This window comes from Martes martes, assembly GCF_963455335.1.
Source record: "Martes martes genome assembly, chromosome: 3".
NCBI classification, from domain to species: domain Eukaryota; kingdom Metazoa; phylum Chordata; class Mammalia; order Carnivora; family Mustelidae; genus Martes; species Martes martes.
The window spans coordinates 154,771,511-154,782,595 of NC_137890.1; positions in this window are offsets into that span (position 1 = coordinate 154,771,511).

Consider the following 11,085-nt stretch of genomic DNA (forward strand, 5'->3'; position numbering starts at 1 on the left):
AAGAACTTCTTGTCTTGGTATCACTTACAGAAACACTTCCATTTCCCTAAATACTTATTAGTGGAGTATTTTTATCACGAAACATGCCTTCTAAATATTTACTTTTCAGGAACCCTCTGGCAAAGTTTAGTTTACAAAACTGCCAGGAGAAAGTGAGGGCAACATCACTTCACAGGCCTGGAGTGGTTTTAACAACAGCAGTGAAGGCCTACTTGGCCATTGGCATCCCCACGATTTTACTGGAAGATTTGGTTCTGTCGTGTTTTGTGCAGTGGTTCTCACGTGGAGACATGCTTACCCAATGCATGGGACCGTCTGCAGGAGGGGCCTCCTCCGAGGCGCACAGAGAAGAGCAGCACCTGAAAATCACAGATGGAGATTCCTATTTTTGCATCACAGCTGCGGCGGACGGACACCACGCAATACGGCCGCGCTAGGCATCGGGATGCACACCTGGCATGCACACATGGGTGGGGAAGGCCCTCTGGTCCTTGCTGTCTCTCCAGAACTTCTTCCTATTGTCCACCTTTGTCCCCATACTGGTCAAACAGCCCGTCTTGTCTGACTTCATGTTATCTCTTAGACGTTAAAGGACCATTTGCAACTTTTAATATTTAGTCTATTTGCTGACTGCGTGTAGCAGGTGAATTCCGAATTTTTGGCGTGAAAGTTGTGACCTTCCATAACGGGTGCCGTCAGCACGCTACTTGGTGAGAGAGAATGGGGTTCTCTCTCTCTTTTTTTTTTTTTAATTTTATTTATTTATTTGACAGACAGAGATCACAAGTAGGCAGAGAGGCAGGCAGAGAGAGAGAGGAGGAAGCAGGCTTCCGGCTGAGCAGAGAGCCCGATGTGGGGCTCGATCCCAGGACCCTAGGATCATGACCTGAGCCGAAGGCAGAGGCTTAACCCACTGAGCCACCCAGGCGCCCCAGAATGGGGTTCTTTTAAGCCTGTCTACACCCAAGTCTCTGAGGCTTTGCCCTGAAGTTCTGTGGATGCAATTGCCTGTGAAATGAATTTCATTCTTGCTTTTTCTTTGGAGTGTTTACTTCAAATGGTGGGGGTTGTTTTATTCTATCCCCTTTGTTAGCTCTTTTCATTGAGGCGGGGGGGTGTTGCAACCCACGGGGGTCTCATACGCATTTGGTGTACTACCAATACATAAAGGACCAAAGTTGGCTAATGATTTACTTCCAAATAAATTAGAGCTGCTACCTCCAAGACGGCAGCCTCCCTCCCTGACATCCATTTTGCTTGGTTGGAAAAGAAGCATTGGAGCGACAGCCGGCAAGCAGTGGCTCGTTCTTTGTCCTGGCAAAGATGCGTGATGCTCACGCCTGTGAGCATCATCTGGTCAAGGGTAAGTTGGGGAGTTACAGCTGGAGAAGGCTTGCCTTCTGTCACCTGTTTGCCAGCAATGCTTCCAGCTCTTTCTTTTCTCTCTGAGGTGAGAGAGGCAGTTCTGGCAAAAGCACTTGATGTCTGAGCCGGATGTGGAAACCTTTCGGCAGAGCAAGGAGGTAGTTTATTATATAAGGTTCGTGCTTGTGTAATAGTTTTGATGTACTTTATAAAACTAAATTATTTGTGCTAATGGAGGAGGTAATGAGAAGATAATGCACGATGGGCACAAAACCTAATGGTCTTTACCTTCAGGGTTAGAGTGTGTCTCCAACCAATCGTCCTGCCTGGTTGTATTTTCTTAGGTGGGAATTAACGCTGAGTGCACATTCCTCTTGTGCTGAGCCAGCCCGGGCTAGTCACAGGAAGCAGTTCCAAGGTGGTTAGAGAAGAAAAACTGGAACCTAATATTTACACTAGAAATCTACAAATTGGATCATCTCCATTCCGTGAGTTGAGTGTTGGTTTAAAACCGATGAACAGAAACCAACACTGTGTCCAAGTACGGAAATGTCATAATTTATCAAAGTCCCAACAATGACGGGTAATCACCCAAATTGCGCGAAACTGACCCCTTAATGTCTTGGTCCTAATTACTCATTCTCTGAAAACTATGTTTCCTAGATGTCTGGGGGAGTTGTTCTAAAACTCGGTATTCTTCAAGTAACACTTTTGTCTTTTAAGTCATCTGGAGATTGTTCTTGAACTGTGTAGTATGCCGTCCGCCCAAATGCTACTTGGAGCTGTTACTCAGAAACTTAATTATTCAATTTTTTGCATGCTTGCTCTTCATCTTTTCAATTAAAAGGACTATGTCCTTTGCTAAGGGCACTCCTCTCGTGTGCCAAGAACGGTGTCTACCCAGAGCAGAGTTCCAGTAAATTTCAATTTGGTGTGCTTCTGTCCTCTTAGAGCAACAGAACAGATTTTAAGATCCTATATTCATAGAAGTCTTGGAGGTCATCCTCATGTTCCGAGGTACTCAGAACTCAATGCCTGCATTTTGAGGGGATGCAATTTAGCTCCTAACAAATGTAACTGTGAGTATGGTGTTGCCCCTGGCATGCTGAGAGCGTTCAGTCAACTGTGGCTACTCTACACAGACAGGACTCATGCCCCAGAGCTGGGGTGCAGAGGGCACGCCCTCATGCTCAGAGAACTGACCACAGGACTAGGCCAGGATGGTGGAGATGCATTGTTGCCCCTGTTGCTTGAAGCCTGGGCCACTGGGATGACGTTGCATTCATGGCTCGCAGGACAGTGGGGGGGAGGGGGGCTAGGCGCTCCACGCTGCCCTCCTTTACTCAGGGGCTGGGGCATGGCTCCTTGTTGGCTTATCCCTAGCAGTTCTGTTCTCTGTCTCCGTTGGTTCGTCTCTGAACAACAGTGAGCCATTGGGTCCCACTGTAAAATGCACCATTGGAATGACGGGACCTTCACTTGCCTGTGCACCTAGGACAGGATATGGACAGATCCGGCAGAAGGGGCAGAAATCCCCCACGGATGCTGATGCAAGAACTAGCTGCCCTCTTAAGTCAGTCCTTCTGCGGCTCTGCCCTTACCTGGGCTTCACGGGTGTTTCTGCAGAGAATGGCACGCCATGTGGTGCTAGGATGGCCTCCCAGATCTGGCATGACCCTCCTGCACCTGTTCCTCGGTGTGCCTGGCTCAGTCCTGGGGGGCAAGCTTGAGAAGTCACGAGGCCACCTTAGGATGCGGGGACCTATGCTTCATGCTTTTTCTTGTCTTCTTTTTTTAGAATTTTTATTTATTTATTTATTTATATTTTTTAAGAATTTATTTATTTGCCAGAGAGAGACAGAGAGAGAGAGTACACACAAGCAGGCAGAGAGGCAGGCAGAGACAGCGAGAGAAGCAGGCTCCCCGCCAAGCAAGGAACCCGACTTGGGACTCGATCCCAGGACCCTGGGATCATGACCTGAGCTGAAGGCAGCGGCCCAACCAACTGAGCCACCCAGGTGTCCCATAGAATTTTTATTTATTTTTTGAATTTCTTTCCAGTGTTCCGGAATTCATTGTTTATGCACCACACCCAGTGCTCCATGCAATCTGTGCCCTCCTTAATACCCACCACCAGGCTCACCCAGCCTCCCACACCCCTCTCCTACAAAACCCTCAGTTTGTTCCTCAGTCTTGTCTTCTTTCTTAATTCCTCAGGGACTAAAACCATACAGACGAATGCAATTTCTAGAGAGATGGATGAAAAGTAGGAAAATACAAAATGCTCATGATTCCTCATACTTTGTGTCCTAAAAAAAATAGGCTGAATACAACACGGTATATTGGAGTCTAGCTGTTCCAGTAACAGACTCTATGATTTGGGGTTCTGTTGCAAAGCAAGTTTTAATTATGGATCCCCTGGTGCTTCCAAGAATCTGCCTCTAAACTGGGCTAGAGATGGAGGCTGCTTGTACCCACCCCTGTTCTCCTGAGGACGTGTCTGGGCTCTGAAGAGTGCTAACAAATGCATCCATTTTCGGCGTATTTAACACCTTACACGTGTGTGTGTGATGAACAATCTCAATGCATAACCATTTGCAGTTCACCGTAAAATGCATTGTCAAAACGACATACTATTCACTCAGCTGTGTATTTGGGATTTGATACCAAATGTCTTAGTCTCATTATAAGGAATCTCAGGAAAAGGCAATTATGGCAGGGGATAGTACATCGCCGTAGAAACTGGGACTTCTTAAGGGAGTGAAATAACGAAGATTGCATTATTCTAGTATCCTGAAAATGCAGTATTCTTAAGGAATGTCTATATTTGTCCGTATCTACCCCCTACCCCCGCCCATCTACCTCGCTATTGTCTTTCATTTGTGTAGGAATGTGGTCAATTGTATGAGACTAAGGCCTAGATAGTCTTAGGCAGGGAGCTGTCCTTATTTAAGAGAATACTGTGATAAGCTGCTTGATGAAAATCTAAAACCCTGAGGGTGTTACAGGATAGGGTACAAGAAACAAAGATCTAGCAGCAAATCTGCTTCCTGTTGAAATATACAAGAGAGTGGGTAAGAGCAGTAGGAGGGGATGGGGGCTCAGAGCGGTGTTGCTGGAGGCTGTGAGTGGCGGAAGTAGATGAAGGACTTCTAAGAACTGGAGCGTTGGCCATTAGACTTTTAAAAAACTGCCTAAAATTGGGTTCCTGTGTGGCTCAGTTGGTTGAGCATCTGCCTCTGAGTCAGGTCATGATTCTAGGGTCCTGGGATCGAGTTCTTCATCGGGCTCCCCACTCAGTGGAGAGTCTGCTTCTCCCTCTGCCTCTCCCCCAACTCATGAACAAGCTCTCTCTCTCACAAAAATAAATAAATAAAATGTTTTAAAAAATTAAAAAATAGTCTAAAATTATGAAATGTAACATACATATAGAAAAGAGCATAAAATGTGAATATATTACTTAACAAATGATTATGAAACCAAAAATCCTGTCTAAGGTGGGGAATGAGAGTGCTCCAGGACTCCAAGATCCCCAGATGTGTCTCTTGCCCAGCACAGCTCTCTACCTCCCCTCTACCACACGGGCTACCCTCATTCTGTAATGAAATCTTTTCTTTGTTTTGACTTTCACATCCCTAAAAATATACCTTAGTACCACCGGGAAAATTTACGTACAATGTAGTGCTCAGATCCTAAGTGTTGGGTTTGATGAGTTTGACAGTTGCAAAACCAACATTCTAGTCAAAATATACAACATTTCAATCACTCTGGAAGCTTCCCTCTTGTCACCTGTTGCTCAATGCTCCACCCAATCCAAGGACCTCAGCTGATTCCTAGACATGGTGGATTATTCCCCCGTTCTCCAGCTTTATGCAAACAAACCATACAATACGTGCTTGTGAGACTGGTGCACGTTTCGTGAGTCAGTAGTCAATCAGGACTTTATCTCCAAGTAGGAGTCAGTGTATGAATACACCACGGTGTTCTCTTTTTCGGTTCTCCTGTTAATGGATACTTGAGTTCTGTGGTTTGGTTTTGGCAACTGAAAAAAGGGACTATGAACATTCTTGCACACATCTTGTAAAAGGATGCTTTCATTGATCTTGGATGGATCCCAGGCATGGAATTGCGGGGCGCAGTGGGGTCTATGGCTCACTTCACAAGAAACGTCTGGCTGGTTTTCCAAAGAAGGTGCACAGTGGGCCGTATGCCAGCGCCCACCGTCTCTCCAGCACATGCCATTGTCGATCTTTTTAATTTTAGGTATTTCAGTGAGTGTGACTGGTACCTCATGATGGTTTTAATTTTCATTATCCCACGGGATAATAATAATTTAATTTTCATTATCCCACGGGACCATGGATAATGGACCAAGTTTCACAATTATTTTGTCCATACACATACCTTCCTTTGTGAAGAGCCTGTTCAATTACTTTGTCCATTAAAAAACAAACAAACAAGCAAAAAGGTATGATTTTAATCCTTCTGTATTTATTAAGACTTGCTTTATGGATAACACACAGTTTATCTCCATGAACGGTTGGTAGGCATTTGTAAAAAATGCAAGCTTGGCGGTTGGAGGAGTCAACTGTGTCAATTACATTATGTTGCCTCATGCTGTTCTTTGTGTCTCCTGTGTTTGCTTTCTGCCTATTTGTTCTTTCAGTATTACTTTCTAAATTGCTGGCATTGTCACAGTACAGTGATCTCCATCTTCCTTGACACAAAGGACTTTTCTGAATGTTTCGTGGATTAAACCAATTGAAAAGACTGAATCTCCATGCGATTGAAAGAGAGACAGCCCAGCTTGCATGGAAGCAAGCTACTCAGATTGAACAATGTTAGCGATCTCAGACTCTAGGAACCAGAGCTATCCATGAAATATCTGGAACTCCCTAGAGAACGTGGAGAAGGCTTGCAGGGGAAGTCATTGGACCGTTACATAATACATGGAGAGTGATGTACTAAACCTTATCTGAATCCCAAGAAACCAAGTGACACTTACTTATTTACCTTAAACTGGTGTTTTTAAACTGAGAATCTGCTGTGTTGGGCGCACTGTTCTAGGCACTGGGGCACAATAGTGATGAACGTTTTTAGTTCCTTTCTTAATAAAGATTGTACTTTAGTGGAGAAGACAGATGATAGGGAAATAGAGATACAATATGAAATAATTAGAGATAATATGAAAGCTGTGAAGAGGGTATGAGTGGGGAGATGTGGTTTCAGATGTGTTGATTATGGAAGATCTCTCTAAGGATGGGACATTGTGCAGAGATCTGAATGAAGTACAGAAGTGAACTATGCAAAGGTTTGAAGGGGGAGCATCTATTTCAAACAGAAAGAAGAACTAGTGTAAAGGGCCTGAGGTAGAAACACACTTGGCAAAGTGGAGGAATCAGGAGATACGTCTGGCACTTACAGTGTCTTATGATGCTTGGTCAGGCATCTTTCTTTCCCACTGACCTTTATTTTGGAACGGGCATTGGAAGCATAGGCCATTTGGGCCATGCCCTATGTGTCTTCAGACCAAGAGGAGTTCTAGTATCACAGTACCTTGCAACACCTCCAGGACAGGGAAATTTCTGTGTCCTCTTAGAAGCTGCAGGAGGGGATAAGGGTAGGATTCTCATGGTGTTAGGGACATGCATATTTATGGTGGATGAGGGATGAGGTTGGTCCTGGAAAGAGAGAACTTTTTCTTGGAATACTCTAATGCTTTCAGGGCAAATAGGTTGGAAAGGTATGCTCCACTCTCACCAGCCTGTGGTCTCTAAAGCAAGGAAAAAGAACACATAAAATACAGGTAGGATGACCAATTGTCTCATTTTCCTGGGACTAAATCGGTTCTCTGGGCATATCCCTGGCAAATCAAGACAAATTGGTCGATCTAGGTGCAGACCCAAGCTGTGGGCTGAAACTTCTTGTTCTCTGAAAGCTCAGTCTTCCCCCAGGGATCCTCAGGCCTGTTGGCCACCTGGCTATGGCTCAGGACACTCCAGACTTGAGGTTCTTTATGGCTAGGTGAGATCAAGCTCTGGGATAAGGAAACCAAATTTCTGTATGGGCCATGGTTCCGGCAAGGGGATGTAAGTGGCTTCTGTGACGTCTCTTGATAGAATCACCTGTTTAGCCAAACCTTGTTCAAGAGTTAGGGGACCCAAGAGAGCCAATGCCAGGAGAGCTGCTGAGAAGCCATTGCAAAGGTTGCTCATCTTTCCACGTCTCCTTGCAGAAAAGAATCCTTGAGCAAGAAAAGACAAACTCGCAGAGATTGCGAAGTTCCACACGGGAGAGGGAAACATGCATCAGAGCTTAGTTCACCCATAACACCGGATACTCAGCTGCAGGTCAGCAGAGAAATGAGATTCTGCATGTGGTCTACGTGCATCTTCCCTGGTAGATACCCGGCCACGACTGGGGTAAGGTGAGTGGAAGGAAAGGCTGGGAGCTCACATAGCAGATGGTGGCCAAAACAAACAAAATCACTGGCAATGATTTATTGTGACTGAATTTACCTCCAGGGTGGTGTTACCTGGGCCACTGACTTTGTGTAGCTCTTTAAAATTGACCAGGTAGGGGCGCCTGGGTGGCTCAGTGCGTTGAGCCTCTGCCTTTGGCTCAGGTCATGATCTCGGGGTCCTGGGATCGAGCCCCACATCGGGCTCTCTGCTCAGCGGGGAGCCTGCTTCCCCCTCTCTTTCTCTGCCTGCCTCTCTGCCTACTTGTGATCTCTCTCTGTCAAATAAATAAATAAAATCTTTTAAAAAAATTAAAAAAAAATAAATAAAATCTTAAAAAAAAAATTGGCCAAGTACTTCTCATTTGTCATGTTGAGTCACTTGCCATGCTACAACAAACATGTGCCAGGAAGCTCATGTTGGCTCCTGGACACATTTTTGCATCAATGAGGAGTACTGTGAGCATGACACCTAAAATCACAGGCCACCGACAACATCCAAAGAAGGAGAGAAATGTTGCCGAAGGAATAAGTCGGAAATCAGGCCAAGCCTCTGTTGCACACAGCTGTAGACTTGTGTCGAATGGGACCTGGGAGGGGTGAGTGAGAGCCACCGCCATGCGTCCAAGTAGAAGCGTGCACTGTGCCAGACGCCAGAGAACGAGGCCCATCTGCTGGTTAGCATTCCTCTGTTTTAATGACTCCTTTACGGAAGATTTAGGGCCCCAGTAACAGGAAGTGAGTCATAAAATATATACAGGTTCTAGGAACAGGATCTGACTGGCTCTAGGGACAATTTAAACTTATGACAGTGAACTTTCCTGTATAAGAGGTGATTTTTTCCTAGGTTGTGAACGTGCTGAAAATGCAACGTTCCTTACAGAGTTGTTTTAAAATACATTTCATGTTGATTCATGAAGCCGAGTGAGAGGAATAAAAAACCAAGGCTTCTCCTCTGAGGCATGAATATGGGAGTGATCAGATATTTTTCTCCTGGAAAAAGGAAGAGAGCAAACAAAGCCAACTAGAATTATGTACACAGACCACGGGAATGTCACCATGAGCTTGGACCGTGGCTGCACCTCCCCACGTCTGTGTGTGCCTCAGTTTTCAACGAGAGTGGCCTCGGCAGTGTCAAGGAGCAAGGCCACGGGCACCGTAGGACCTGACAAGGCGGCTGCCCCATCCTTCTTGTGGCCTGAAGGTAGGACCAGACGGTGCCCCGCCTCACACTCATGTCACGTGACTCTTGTCCCGGCCCCATCCCCCCGACCCCTGCATCCCGATTGTCACCCCAGCTTGACCGCATAGGACCCGCCAGGTGCCTGCAGATCCAACACACAAGTTCAGGGCCACATGCTCTGGTGAGTAGCTTTGACTAATAAGGGTGGAAGTTGGGAGCTCCATTCTCCTCTCCTCCCCATGGGCGGACACTTCGGATCTGTAGTCACTTTGAAAGCATCTCTAAAGCTGTCCTGTGAGACGGGCAGCGGGTCCCAAAGCAACGGCCAGCTGGTAAGTCCTCTTTACGCCCACTCCCCTCCTTCCTGCCCAGTTAAATCTGGGCCTATAAATACGCAATGAAGATTTGTAAATGAATGACTTTTAAAAATTTCATGGGTACTTGGAACATTTCACTGTTAGCAGTTCTAAATATTTATACACACACATACACACACACATGAAGGTAGATAAATATCTATAAATATATATATATATAAAAATAAATATAAATATCTATCTGTATCTTATATACTTATATATAAGTATATAATATATATTTTATATATATATATATATATATATATATTCCAAGCTAATGGACTTCAGTTGGTCAACTCAGTCATACCCTCTCCTTTATTTCAAACTAAAATTAAAATTTGCCGGCGCTGGGACACCTGGGAGGCTCAGTCGGTTAGCCATCCTGCTCTTGGTTTTGGCTCAGGTCATGGTTTCAGGGTTGTGAGGTGGAGCCCTGTGTTGGGCTCTGTGCTGAAGATTTTCTCCCTCTCCTTGCCCTCTCCCTCTGCCCCTCCCCCATCCCCTGGCTCACGTGCCGTGAGCATGTGTGCGTACCTGCTTGTGTGCTCTCTCTCTCTCTGAAAAAAAAAATTGCCAGGGCTGTCATGTCTGTTGATAACTTAATTGACTGATGATAATTTGTGGGTTGAGTGTAGGATAATTGCGTTAAAACCACGCTTCTGGACATGGTAACCTCCAGCCACTGAATCCTGGGGCCGTGACACTGCCTGCATGGCCCCCCTTCCCATGTGCCCCCTTTGAGTGACCGGAGTCCTTGGAGCATCTCTCGGCTGCTGAGGGGCTCATACTCAGGAGCCCGCACTGGGGAGCTGGGTGCTGGCAAGCACTCTGCTGTCAGCACTCCCACTCGGTGATGGGAAACAGAGATGGTTGCTTTATATCTAGAAAACTGTATTTCAACTCAATATTTGATGATTTGGATTCTTGCATTAGGAAACGAAAGGATTTTATGTATGTGTTTGACTATGAGCCACATGTTCAAAAACAAATTGAATTTGAAGGCGTGGGATCACAGAAATTGGAGCGAGTGTAGTTCAACGTTATTACCCCAGTGGGGGAAACTGAGTCCCAGAGGAAGGCGTGGACTTGCCTAGATTCTCACCATCGATGCCAGCCCTGGGATGGAAGCCAGGTCTCCAAGGGACCGGTTCATATACCTTCTGTCACAAATGCTGTATCTTTTGACTTTATTTATTTCTGTCCAGTACACATAAATACAAGCTTACCTCTTTCCAACTGACTGAGTAGTCTCACCCGTTTTGTAGCATTTAAAGAGAATCTTTAAAAAGAAGCTTCACGATGACTTGCATACTGCTATAGAATGAATATATGCCCCAAATTTTATTCAACTCATTAGTGAATGGGGAAACCAGTAAGATGTTACAACCTGTTGGAAGGAGAATTCAGACCACCATACAGATAAAGGTGGGCAAGATACAGAGCTGATTTTACAAAGAGATGCAAACAGGTTGGCAATCAATTGCATTTCATGAGATGCAACTAATTTGCATTTTTATGGGCAATAAATATTTGCATTGGTGTTGGTTTCTACAACTTACAGAGTTGTAAAATACCTCCAAGACAGTGAGCAGGGACCTTGGAGAGGTGTGCTAGACAGCACACACAACAATCTTCTTTTTCGTCCACTTCAAAGTCTTTCAAAATTCTTCCTAACAGTGATAGGAAGTGATAGGTGTGATTTAAGAATTGAGAGTCTA